General features: G+C 37.1%; 1 protein-coding gene across 16 annotated transcripts in view; it reads right to left on the bottom strand.

Annotated features, from left to right (window-relative positions):
• Pkp4 (plakophilin 4) overlaps positions 1-13,753 on the bottom strand; it is a 239,319-nt gene that overhangs the window by 134,009 nt on the left and 91,557 nt on the right. The gene's annotated exons all lie outside the window — the stretch shown is intronic.

A 13,753-nucleotide genomic window follows, 5' to 3' on the forward strand; every position in this document is an offset into this window, starting at 1 on the left:
TGAGGGTGGCATTTTAAAGTCAGTCTTAGCAGAAAAGTCTGTGATACTCTGATCCCCAGTTAACCAACAAAAAGCCAGAAGCAGAGGTGTGGCTCAGGTGTTAGAGCACACCCTTGATTGAAAAAACCGATCAAGAGCATGAAACTCTGATTTCCAATTCTCAATAATATGGGCTAGACATTTTAAGGCATGAGAGTTTCAGGACCTGGAACATACTGGGTTGCTTCTGTGTGTCATGCTCCACTGGGATCCAAACCAACCCATAGGTACACTTGCCTGAAGAGCCAGACTTTATTCACGACTTGGCATAACAGCCTGCAGCTTATGGCTGCAAAACAATCAGATTCAGCAGACTATTCTTTCCAAGTAATGACATAATATTATTTGAGACTGTAGAATGCTCCAATGCATTTCAAGTAAGCAAGATCTAGCAAGAAAAGAAAAGTGGGGTGGGGGGGATAATCTTAATTCACAAAAAAGAATTGAAAGATTGAGAATTGACTATCTATGGTAGATGAGATAAAAACAAGTTAGTGTTTCACAGGAAATAAAGAACAACATAGGCCAGACGATATGGTTCACATCTATAATCCCAACTGCTCAGGAATTGGGAGACTGGGAGGATCAGCCTTGGGCAAAAAGTTAGTGAGACTCCTTTTCAATCAACAAACCAGTGTGATGATGTGTGCATGTAGTCCCGGCTATGAAAGAAATTTTAGATACAAGGATCATCATCAGCCCTAGGCAAAAATGCCAGATACTACCTGAAACATAACTAAAGGAAAGAAGGGCTTGGAGTGGCTCAGGTAGTAAGAGGGCCAGCTGAGCAAGCAAGCTGAGTGATCATAAGGTGCAGAGTTCAAACCCTAGTACTACCAAAAAAGTGACTATTTTGAAAATTGCACACCTTATCAGCTTTTCAGCATTTTAAACATGTGGTTTTAAACAGGTAGTTAACTGAAGTGTCACAACAGCCTAAGGACTGGTTATTCTTACTGCTCACTTGATACAATCGGAAGCAGTGGAAGTTATTTGTAACAGTCTGCATTTGATTCCAAGTTGTCTGTCTGACACGATGGCTTTCATTAGTTTCACCACTGGAAGATGTGCCAGAACACTTTTCTGCATTCTTTAGGAAACTATAGGGAAACCTTAGGAGTTTACTGATGTTATCGAGGATCATCCTGTTATGACTATACATAATACAAGTAAAAATGTAAAATATTCAACCATGATACAAGGGTGTCTTAAAACATATCAGAAGTGCCTAGAGACTCTACTAGAAGGTTCTGGGCACTGGCTGGGTGCAAGGAAGTCCTGGGTAGATGTATTAATCAGTCCACCCAAAACACATCAGGAATGTTCAGCTGAAGACAAGAAGGAGCCATGTTTTCTTAGCTCACTTCTTGATGGTAACCTGGTTGGCTGGTTGGCTCTCCATTGGCTAGCTAACATTGCTCTGAGCTCAGGGGCCTTGCCCTTCCAACAGACCAATCCTAACCATCTACAGGAACCAAAACATCACTGTTTTTGTTGATGAAGACTTTTGAAGCAAAAGCCTTCTTAAATACTAATTTGAGAAAGTCAAGCTGCTAGCTAGAAGTCACAGGACAACCATAGTTTGTATCTAGTGATATTTTGTGGCCCATCTACTCTCCTTAATTATACATTTTAATCTGTCTGGATAAAAACGTTAAGGCTGGACTTTTTCTCAGATAAAAGAACGGAACTGGAAATTAGCTATTTTTTTGGCATGGTGCTAGTCATAAAATAAGACAGTCCTAATTACTACCTTTATCTTCCTCTGTGTAGAAATATATCATAAGGGAATATGTGCAGTATACCGGTGTGAGCTCTGCCAGGTCTCATAAATCGGTTCGAGTGATTATGCTTGGCTTTGGAGTGCATCCAGGTTATGGCAGGCAAGAACAGATTAGGGGTGTGTGTCATCACAGCAGTGACATACTCCTGCCTTCTTTGAAAAAGCACGTTATTTCTTCAGGCTTTTCTGTGACTCACTCCAGCTACATTTTCAATGAAATATTGCTGCAAGCATTCAAAAGCTGGAACGTATAATCCTGTCAGTACAGATGTCTGCTCTCTTTAAAAAAAAAAAAAAAAAAAGGTGTGACATCATTTCAAACTGCAGTCAGTCTGCTGTTCCCTGGCTGTTGAGTTGGATATGCTCATGTCTGTACAAGTAAAAGAACAAGTCTAATGGGGACCTAATCAAGATACAAGAACCAGTTTTTCATTTTCAGATATACAAAGGTTCATTGTCTAAACAAATTTCTTTTGGCTATAATTTTTTTTGCAAATTTATTTTTTTAGTAGCCAAGGGAAAAAATACCAGATATAAGATATCAAATTACATGTCATACGGTAATATTTTTCTCCTCTTCTGTAGCTCCCCACCTCAATATTTCTGAGGGCCGGAGATGCTTCTGACTTGGTCCTCACTTCTCCTGAGTAGTTCATATGAATCAAATATACATTAGTATATTTGGATTGTGTTTCCCATTTTACTTTCCATGAAACTCAAAATATTTTCAACAAATGAAATACTCAAATACCGAAAGCTAACTAGTATCTGGTAACATTCTGGCAAGTTCATATCCTGCAATACGGCAGTCCAAAAATAGAGTATTTGTGTGTATTAGTCTACATTTTCGTCATGATGATTTATGCAATTCCCTTCAAGGAAATTGGTAAAGAAATATCTGAGAAAGTTTTTAATGAGATTTCTGAATGTATTCTATAAAGTGGTAAGAGTTGGATTTGCAGGATTATGTAAGATAACTCATCTCACATCACACAGGTCCAGACAGATAACGGATCTTTTCCATAAGACTGTGAGACAACCTGACAGCATGAAGTTCATCCCGCATATGACCAAACCTCTAAGTCTCCTTGTGTCCGAAAACCTTTCCATAGGTCACATCATCCTCTGAATACTCCTCAGTATGGATGTAAGGATCCCTACCTTGCACTGACATTTCTACTACCTTTAGAATAATCCCACTAGTGACTGTTTTATGAACACTTAAACCAATTTTAGTATCATAGGATCACCAATCATAAGGGCACTGGTGACCTCACATAAGTAACCTAGCTCAAGGTCACACAGAGGAGGTGGAGGAGGAAGCTCTGACCCTTAGCGACTTCATACTCTATCAGATATGAAGATTGCTGCCAGTGGAAATATATTTTCCATGTTTATATACAAGCCAATTGAGTTTCTCAACCACATCTCATCCAACAAGTTTTCCATCTTTTGTAACCTATGCAAACTTATTTCTTTTCCTCCCTTCTCTGTTAACCTTGGCCTAAGGTAACTTTTTTTTTTTTTTGGCCAGTTCTGGGGCTTGGGACTTAGGGCCTGACCACTGTCCTTGGCTTTGTTTTGCTCAAGGCTACCACTCTACCTCTTGAGCCACAGCGCCACTTCTGATTTTTTCTGTTTATGTGGTGCTGAGGAATCAAACTCAGGGCTTCATGCATGCTAGGCAAGCACTCTACTACTAAACCATATTCCCAGTCCCTTAGGGTTTTTATTAAACACAAAATGTTTGTTCTAAGAAATCTGAAAAATACAGTGTGTGGGTGAGATATCTGAAGAAATAAACTTAACATATAGAAGTGTCTTCTTGTGTTTTATTAATGATTGCAGATGGGGAAATATATATATATATAATATGAATATGCATACCTATAGCAAAATTGATCATTGCAAACTTACAACTGTATGCCTTATGCTTTCATCTGAAATTGTATACCTGTTTCATTAAAAACACTTTAAATCACATACATGTACTCTAAAGTAATCATTCTACCTGTACTGAATCACCTTATTGCTAATTTTTAGATATAACAAGCATAACTATAATTGATGTCTTTATGCTGGTATTCAATTTTTCCTAAGGCTGAATTCCTAGAACCATGACTATTGAATCACAACCATTTTTAAGGATTTACTACAGATCATTACACTAAAATCACATAGCTCACATGGCTGCTCCAGTTTACTTTCACCAGTGCTGTGTGGAACTGCACCATCACTACATCCACCTAATACTTGATTTCACTGTAGCCAGTACATTAAGCAAAATATATTCCCAGTGTTTTAATATTCCTCTGCATACTGGTAAGCTAAAACATTATTTCACATGCACATCTGTCATTTATATTTCTTTCTTTGTCAACTGTCAGTTGAAGTCACATACCTTCCTTTACACACCCCTACCCCATTTGTAATTACTCTGCATAGATTAAACTGATTCAATAGGCACCTGCTACTAAATTCCTATTACTTACCCTGTCCTGTGCTTAGGACACAATTCTTACCCTGGGCAACTAAAAATACCATTGGTAATTTCCTTATGAGATGTTTTTAAGGACATATTTTAACCTAACTAACATCATACTGCCAATACCATTACTTAATTACAATTAGAATAATACTAACCTTTCTTAGAAATTATGATAACATGTAAAGGAATATGGTCCCAGCTTAAACTCTTGATTATTTCTTTATCTGTCCTGGCAAATTCAAGAAGCCAACAAACCATGACTCAAGTCATTAAAGTTTATTAGATGCAAAATTCCTTAGTCCTAGGACAATGAGAAATATAACTCAATTCCAAAGCAAAATGTTGCACTGTCAATTCTCCCAGAATAGTGTACATAACAGCTAAATACTTTATTTTTCTTTTATTATTATTATTTTTTTTTTGGTCAGTTGTGGAGCTGGAGCTCAGGGCCTAGGCACTGTCTCTGAGCTCTTTTGCTCAAGGCTAGCACTCTACCACTTTGAGCCACAGCTCCATTTCCAATACTTTAAACATTCTCATGAAGACCAGAACAATGTTCTGAACAATAGTTCAATAATCAGAACAATATTCCAAAGACAGTAACAAAACAATCTAAACTATAGTTAGGAGTATGTAGCTTGAGGACTACAAGAAACAGGAAATAGAGGAGCTGAAGAATGTAATTGGTGACTCCCAATAACCATTGATTTCTGATTTAGGTAACTGCATACCATGACTTTCTCATTCTTCAGTAATGAGTTTAATAGAAGGAGTACATCTTAAGTAACAAAAAGGGGAGCAGGGAACAAGAGTAAATATAAGGAGAGTATCTTTTGTTTAGGTATGCATGTACGTGTGTGTGTGTGTGTGTGTGTGTGTGTGTGTGTGTTTCTGGTATTGTAGTTTAAACTCTGAAGCTCCCAGTTGCTTAGCTTCTTGGTAAGCTGATCTCTACCATGTAACCTTCACTTTCAGCCCTCCATTGTGCTGTTTATTTTGAAGATGGAGCTTTGTGGACTTCAGTGCCCCAGATAGCCTCAAACAGTGATACTTCAGATCTCAGCCTCCTGAACAACAGGCATAAGTCTGCAATTCCTAGACAGGTCTCATTTCCATAGATAATGGCTATTATATCATGATCTCTTTAAATCATTGTGCCAAGGGCTGTATTTTCTGCTCAGCAAAGTTGTTTTTAAGCTACACTTAAGTATTGATTTGTTCCTAACTACTTAAAATCCTTTTCAGGAAAACCCACATTTCCTTTAAATCTTCTTTTTGAGGCCTTCATTATGTCTAGTAGCACTTTCCCTAATTTCCCAGGATAATTTCTCGAATATACTTGTTATCATCCATAATTCAATTTTTTTCTATCTCCACTTTTCTCTAACAAATGCACTACAGGGTTTAATTGTTTCGCATACATATCCTAAGTATGAGTGTTTGGTTATAAATCCCAGAATCCCTGGGTACGCTTTGGCAAATACTCAGTTTCTCTGAACGTCAAGTTTCCTTATCTATAAATAGCAGTAATGAGATCTATCTGCATAATTTAACATTTTCAGTTACAAGCAACAGAAAGACCTTTGGCTAATTTAAAGATAAATATAATTTACTAAAAGGATATTGTACTACTCAAGACTACATTTTCCCATCAAGCATAGAAATTAGGGACAAATAAATTGGGATTAGATGCTCCATGGCTCCAAGAACATAGTTTTTGTTATATTAACTCAACAAGTTATCCTAATATAAGGAATCCTCCATGCAACTTGTTAAATACTATGCCTGGCACAAGGTGAAGACCACACTGGATCTTTATTCCACAGAGATCACTGATTCTAATGTCAAATTATAACTTTCTAAGTTCTTTGTTTCTTTCAGTAACAATAAAGGCAGTAATGGTGGTGCAGAAGCAGTGAAGTGTCACAAGGGAAATACCGGGCCTGTGTTATCACAGCAGCACTGTGCAGTGCATTGGCGTTGATGAGCCACTGGCCAGTCTAGTTTTAGACTAAAAGGAAAGCTTTCCAAGTCTTTTAACAGGGCAAGAATATTTGATGCAGGATATGTATCCCTCTCCCTCCCTCCCCACCCGCTTTTTCTAATTAGGTCTTCACTGACATTTAAGGGAAAACAAAACATCATCAAAAGTTGAGGAAATTTATTATGTAAAAGCTATTCAACCTGATAAAATAGTTTCACATCAATAAAGTGAGCTTGCCCAACTGTGTAGTATAGATCAGATAAGTTTAGAATCACAGAAAACACAGCAATAAACGTTATTTCATATTCTTTCCTGTAGGCCTTCAAATCTTATCAATCAGCTGAGGACAAAACCAAGATCAGCAATCAACAAAATAGTTCACATAATCATTTAATAATAATGTCTTCTTTGGGGAGAACACAGAAAAGGAGGGAGGAAAGGTGAAATGTAATTGTGCTATTCAGTAAGCATTAGGTAAAAATGAACTATGTAACTTGTGGGCAGGAATGGGAGGGAGAAACTGGAGGAAAATGAAAGGGGGGGGGGGGGAAATGTACTCATTACCTGACTTAGGAAATCACAGTAACCCCTCTGTACAACACATTAATAACAATAAAACTATATTTTAAAAAAGAATGTCCCTTTTCCTTATTCTTTACTAATGGAAAGAAAAATCAAGATCCTACTGCTAAGAGTTTACATTATGTACATTTAACAAAATATTATTAAAGAACAAATGGGAAAACTCAAGCTTTCCCTCCTAACAGTCATAGCCTTAAAACAAGAAACATGAGGGGTCTAATGTATGCAATGAAAAAGGGAATGGTAATTTACTCCACACTTGAGCAAAAGAACTTTCAAAAAAGATAAGGCAATTTATAGTATCATTGGAAAGAGAAGAAGTCTCATCAACTCTGTGAAGAATCAGTATTTATAAAGTAATAAAAAAAAAAAAAAGCCTGGTTCACTCCTGTGATCCTGGCTATGCAAGCAGGAGGTTGAGGCCCATCGTCAAAGCCAGTCTGGGAAGATAGATCTGACAGATATGTGTGTCCAATTAACCAGCAAAAAAAGCCAGAAGCAGAGCTGTGGCTCAAGTGGTAAAACGCCACCTTGAGTGAAAAGAGAAGCAAAAACACAAGGCTCAACCTTCAGTACCAGCATATATAATTTAAAAAAATTAAAATGTAGAAATACCAAATGTAGGCAAAATAGTAAGAGTTAATTCCTTCATAGCTGCTAATTAGAAAACTATAGACATGGCAAAGAAACCTGATCTTTTTTAATTAATTAAATTTTATTGACAAGGTGTGCAAAGGGGGTATAAGGTAGTGAGTACATTTTTTGTCATATCTGTTACACCCTCATTTTTCTTTCCCTTCCCTAGTTTAGGTAGGCATATATACAATATCCAGTGTACCAAAATCACATACAGTCACCACGTGGGGTACGCCAAAGGAAATTCACCTAGAACATTAAACGTAATGACAACAATAGAATCCTCCTGTTTCCTTCTCTTGGAGTTGTTTTGCTTACCCTTGTCTTATATAATCATGTGTACATAGCTGTTGAGCTACTGTGATCCACTGAAAGGTCTATCCTAGAACATTTTATGTTTGTTTAGTAGTTGTTTGGTTTTAGATACATAATATAAATTCGCTGACCCAAACATGTGGAAATACCATTTGAAAAGAAGTTGGTTATTTTGCAGAACTGGTCTCTATTGTTCCCCCCACCGTGCCCCCAACAGTCATATATCAAGGAGACCATACCCCTTTGTTCTCTGTAAGAACCCTGATCTTGATTTAGCCTCTAAGAATGACTTTGGGAAAGTATATAAATGAAATACAGAGCTACATGGGTGATGCCACATGCCAAAAAACCTCAGTGATGCCATGCTACTTTGTACGAAACTTAGTATTAGATACATTGAAATAACTAGAACCCCAATTACTGAAGGAAAATTAAGTATTATTTTAAGAGCCAACGAGATATCAACTGTAAGTACAATGCCTTCCTATTTGATAGCTATTTTCATTATTTGAAATATGATTATATAGAAGATAATTTGCTTCATGCCAAATTTCTTTTCAATTTGTTTACAGATTGTTTCTATAAGTGTAACTCCTGGATTATTAAATTTTGAGTGCATAAAATATTTTAGGATTCTATAAGTTAATACACACATTTGTCTGAACTCAATAAAAGGACTTTACATTTAAATTATTTTTCTCAGAAATTTCCATAACAAAAAAATCATAATGTGAATTGCTTGCTGTAATCACTAGACCTGATTACACTGAAAATAATACTCATAAAATGTAACATATGAACAGATGATTCATTTCTGCAAAGTAACAAAAATGACTATTCAGAAATTAGGAGCACTTAATCATGAAGATAAGCACCAGAAAATCAAGTTTCATGTCAGCACTGGAGGAACATTAAGGTTATACTTCAAGGGAAAAGTACCCTCTCTCCCCAGAAGTAATTCTGTAAGAAAGAGTGATCATCCAGAGCAGAGAACTCAGTGTTAGCTGGTTTTGTTATCCATTGAATTTTACCATCTCAGATGTAAGAACATGAAGTTTGCATGTGCAGGGGAAACACTATTCATAAATGAATAACTTAACTCTGAAAGAACTGTGAACTGGGTTACTCAACTGAAAAGGAAATTAAAATTTCAAACATACATAGTCAGGGTTGACTTAAAATATTAGCAAAGGAAAAATATTCTATTACCCTAAAATGTAAATAGAAGGTAATTCTAATTCAATGGCAAAATTTAAGGTGAAAACATATAAGCTAACAAATCAATGTACAACTGGCATAATATAATACATAGAGATCGCATGCTTAAAAACAAAAGGGGCAATAGTTCATGTTCTTAGATCTTGTGATTCAATTACTATTGTGGAGCTACTGGCTCCACAATAAAATATGCAACAGGCTTTTCCCTGTGCATTCTCCTGAGAATAGAAACTATATGAAACTCGTCATTATGTCTCCTTAACAGACACCCCTTTCCTATACAAAGAGCTTTTGCTCACCGTAGGCTTTCAGCAAGTATTTTTAATTAATGAGACAACAAGGCTAAGCTATGCACAGAAGGATAGTGTGTGTTTATTTCATAATTATCTGGAGGCACCTACTACTCATTTAGCACTTACATGCGTGATCCCACTATATGTGAACAGTCAAATGGAGTCTGCTCAAATTCCTAGAATTTAGGAATTGGTCCGAAAAACCCTGCAGTCTCAACAACTTAAGAAGATGTTTCAAACTAAATTCAATAGAATACTAGTCTGGAAATATAACTGAGATCACGTTACACTGGAAAACTTTGCTACCAGGTCAGATGGTCATCAGATTGTCAGAAAACATAGCAACAAGCTGGCTATCTTGGTAGCCTATTCTTTAATCATAGATATTTGAGGCAAAGGAGTCATTGCATCATTAATACATAGGAAATATGTTACATTTTGATTTTTACAAACAACTCAAGAGAACTGACTTTTTTCGGGCCAAGGTATGAGCATTTAAAATTCTTGAGTTCAAACCAAATTATGTCACAAGAGCTTTACCATTTGACTCATTTTGAACCTAACTTGTACAATATTAATAGAGAGTAAAATAACAAAATCTGGTCATCCCACAGAAATCACTAAGAGTCTTACCTTTGTTTCATGATGAAGCTCAAGCATGGTAGACTTCATTATAAGTTAGATAATAATTACAACTCTTAGTTTAGTTATCAAAAGAAAAAACATAATAAAGTTATCTCTGGTACTAAGGACTGAAAAAAGGCATTAATAATTGCACTTTTAGTGCTTTTAGCTCAACCATGAACTGTTTGTTTACAACTAAAATTTTAAAAACTGTCTTCTGTTTGTAGCTCAAGTGTGTTAAAGGATGATTTCCTTGTAAATAAACTCAGGGCTGAATAAGAGGAAGCTGTAAAGGCAGGTGCCTAACAGTTGAGTTGTTTCAGTTTCAGAAGAATAAAGTAAATAATTGTACTGGAACTTGTTCAGTTCTGGGCATCCTGCCATACAGGAAGGGTGTGTAATTATTGAAGCTAACATGTCCATGTAAAAATGAAGTAATATCAATAGGACACAGTTTGGCTCCAAATTTCCTTGTTTTAATCTTCACCAATTAAGGAACTCTGACTTTCATGTCACTCATATTTAAGTTAGTATGGACACAGTGAAGGTAGAAATTTTAATTTCCACAAAAGAAAAAAAAATATATTGAAAGCTCTCTCTCTCTCTCTCTCTCTCTCTCTCTCTCTCTCTCTCTCTCTCTCTCTCTCTCTCTCTCTCTTCCTCCCTTCATATCTCCCTCCCAATGCCTATCCTGGGACTTGAACTCAGAGCATAGATCCTATCCCTGAGCTTTTTTGATGAAGGCTAGTGCTCTACCACTTAAGCCACAGTCAGCTCCATTTCCAGTTTTTGCATGGTTAACTAGAGGTATGACTCTGGTGTGTTTTCCTGACCAGGCTGACTGTGAACCACATTCTACAAATCTCAGTCTCAGGAATGGCTAGGATTACAGATGTGAGCCATGGGTGGCCTGGCAAATCGGGTTCTCTTTGAGAGCCCAACAGATGAGGAACATTGTAATTGTTACCCATCAAAGACAACAACAACAACAACAAAAAGTATACACAGCACCTAATTTGTGACCTCATTAAAGAGGAATGCACAAAAATTTAGCATGTCTTACCAAATTGATTCTTTGCTTACTATTTCTTGCCATCTTGATTGGCCTTGACCTTAAATCTGGACTCCCAGTTAACACCTTAAAAGCATGGCCAAGTTCAAACAGATATCTCAGTTAGTCAAGAAACTTTATGATCTAAGAGTCTAATAAATATTACATACGATTCTACAGGACACAAATCACCACGCACCCTAAGAAACACATTGGTTAGCACTATTCATGATTGACTATATGGTTCTCTTTTAAAGAATATTTTTTAAAACTAAAGGACCATATTTTATCAATCACAAAACTCCAATGTACTCTGCCAAATGACACTACCCTGATCATTGCTTCCATGTGCTTGTGAAGTGAGTACTCTGGCCCAACCTAGATGTATGGGGTGAGGAGTAAGGCTTTGGATGAGCATCCAGTGTCCTGTACAATCAATCAATTTGGTCTACAGCTTCCACGGGAGGAAGCAGTCTTGTGAGCACCACCTTTGGGCATACTCCATCTAATTATCACACGGAAGACATTAAGCTAGTCATTCAGCACCGTCAAGTTTGCCAAGTATCTGAAAACCATCAGGATACAAAATACGACGCCTCTCCTCTAAATGTATTTATCTTGGACTCCAGGGTTCTTATTAGCAGGAGACTTAAACAGCAGAACCTGTCAAGTGACCATCCTGATTATAACTAATGCATGGTTAGACCTTCAACTCAAACTTCCTGTAACTTTACATTCAAATCAAACTATGGCAATCCTTCATTATTTGGGTTGTTTTAACATCTCAGGGAGCATGATCTTCAACATTTCTCTAGCTGTTACCCATATGACCTCATGTACATGACATCCATAGATAATAACAAGATAGCCACACCCTTTTTTTGTTTGTTTTTAGGTTTTTTTGTCAGTCCTGGGGCTTGGACTCAGGACCTGAGCACTGTCCCTGGCTTCTTTTTGCTCAAGGCTAGCAATGGACCACTGGAGCCACAGTGCCACTCCTGGCCGTTTTCTGTACATGTGGTGCTGGGGAATTGAATGAAGCCAGGGCTTCATGTATAGGAGGTAAGCACTCTTTGCCACTAGGCCATATCCCCGGTCCCGCCACAACCTTTTATTCCATACACTTTATGCTCACCAATTTGGGCAAATAGGACAAATAATATTCTTGTCAATATTTGGTCATCAATATGAAATAAATTTTACTTGCAAAGACTGGATGTAATTTCTGGACCATTATGAGTATGGTACAATTTAAAACAATTTAAGAACTAGAATGTACACATGTATAATAAACTGTCTAGATGCTATTTATTAGACTCTTCCTCACAAAGTTTCTGTGAATGTGGTTTCAAGGCCCATTTTATGTTAATGAAAATAGCAATTTACAAGTCAATCTATATGGATGAGCATTAACTCCATTCTCCCTTGAACATTCACTATTGCAAGCCCAATATATTTACTCTAAAACCTGGCTCTGTCCTTAGCTGGCCAGTTATATAAATCCAAAGTAACATAGGATTAAGAGTCACAGCAGTGAAGTAAAGTGCTAATGGAAATCAGAAAATAAGAGGTAGCAATGTACAGAAGTGAACAGTTTCAGCATTTGGACTCAAGACAGACCTACTCCTTGAGCCATGCTGCCAGCCTAAGGAAGCTCTATCTGACAAAGTGTGGACTTTTTCTGTACATGCATATATCTGTGACTGACATCAAGGTAAGAAGTACTACTGTTTCATAAAAGAAAGAGAATGTGGATTCAACATTAGGCCAAACATCAGGAACAGCTGCTGGCAAGGGAGGCCTTGCGACAAGCCTGGCCAGTGAAGAAAGATTGTATGGTTTTAATGACAACCAAAAAACAAGACATATATTTAACAGACTAGAAATTTGTTAAGAAGACTGCTTTGAGTTGCTTGCCATTTTCCTCCATACCATGCCTTACAAACTGCCCAAGAGCACATATGAGATTTATTAGCTGTCTGGATGTACTTAAAACTTTTGCTCTCAAAATTCAGATGCATGTTAAATGATCTTACTTTGCAGCTCTTTTTTTTTCCCTCCCCCAGCACTGGGGCTTGAACTTAGGGCCTGGGCACAGACCCTGAGCTTCTTTTGCTCAAGGTTAGCACTCTACCACTTGAGCCACAGCACCACTTCCAGTTTTTTCTATTTATATGGTACTGAAGAATCAAACCTAGGTCTTCATGCATGCTAGGCAAGCACCCTACTACTAAGCCACATTCCCAGTCCTTTTTGAAGTTAAGTGCCTTGACAGTTGAAGTTGCAAAGAACTGCCATGTTAATGAAACTTATTTTCACATGTTTTATTTCTCATAATATACACATAAAATGGTTCTCATTTGTGAGGCCAGTAAAGTGAAGGTTTGAAGGTTTAGTGCTATGCCTAAGTAAAATACGGACACAGCACAGATATTGTTCAATGTTCAAAATGTTTTATCTTCTGACATCCATGTTCAACACAAGTCTCACTGAATCCCTACATATATGTCAAAGTAGAGCCACCAGCCCCTCTGGACAACAGCCTTTTTTTTTCCCCACCATCAATATAGGGGAGAAATGACAACAGTAATATTAGCCTGACCAGATGCAAGCTACTGTTACAAGCATTTTACGTATGTTAATCTAATGTCTTCTCTGACCTTTGTTACTCAATTAAAAAAAAGGAAACTGAGAAACAATGAACTTTAGAAATCCTGAGCTCACAGAATAAGCAGAGAAG

The sequence above is a fragment of the Perognathus longimembris genome, chromosome 4, assembly GCF_023159225.1.
Source record: "Perognathus longimembris pacificus isolate PPM17 chromosome 4, ASM2315922v1, whole genome shotgun sequence".
NCBI classification, from domain to species: domain Eukaryota; kingdom Metazoa; phylum Chordata; class Mammalia; order Rodentia; family Heteromyidae; genus Perognathus; species Perognathus longimembris.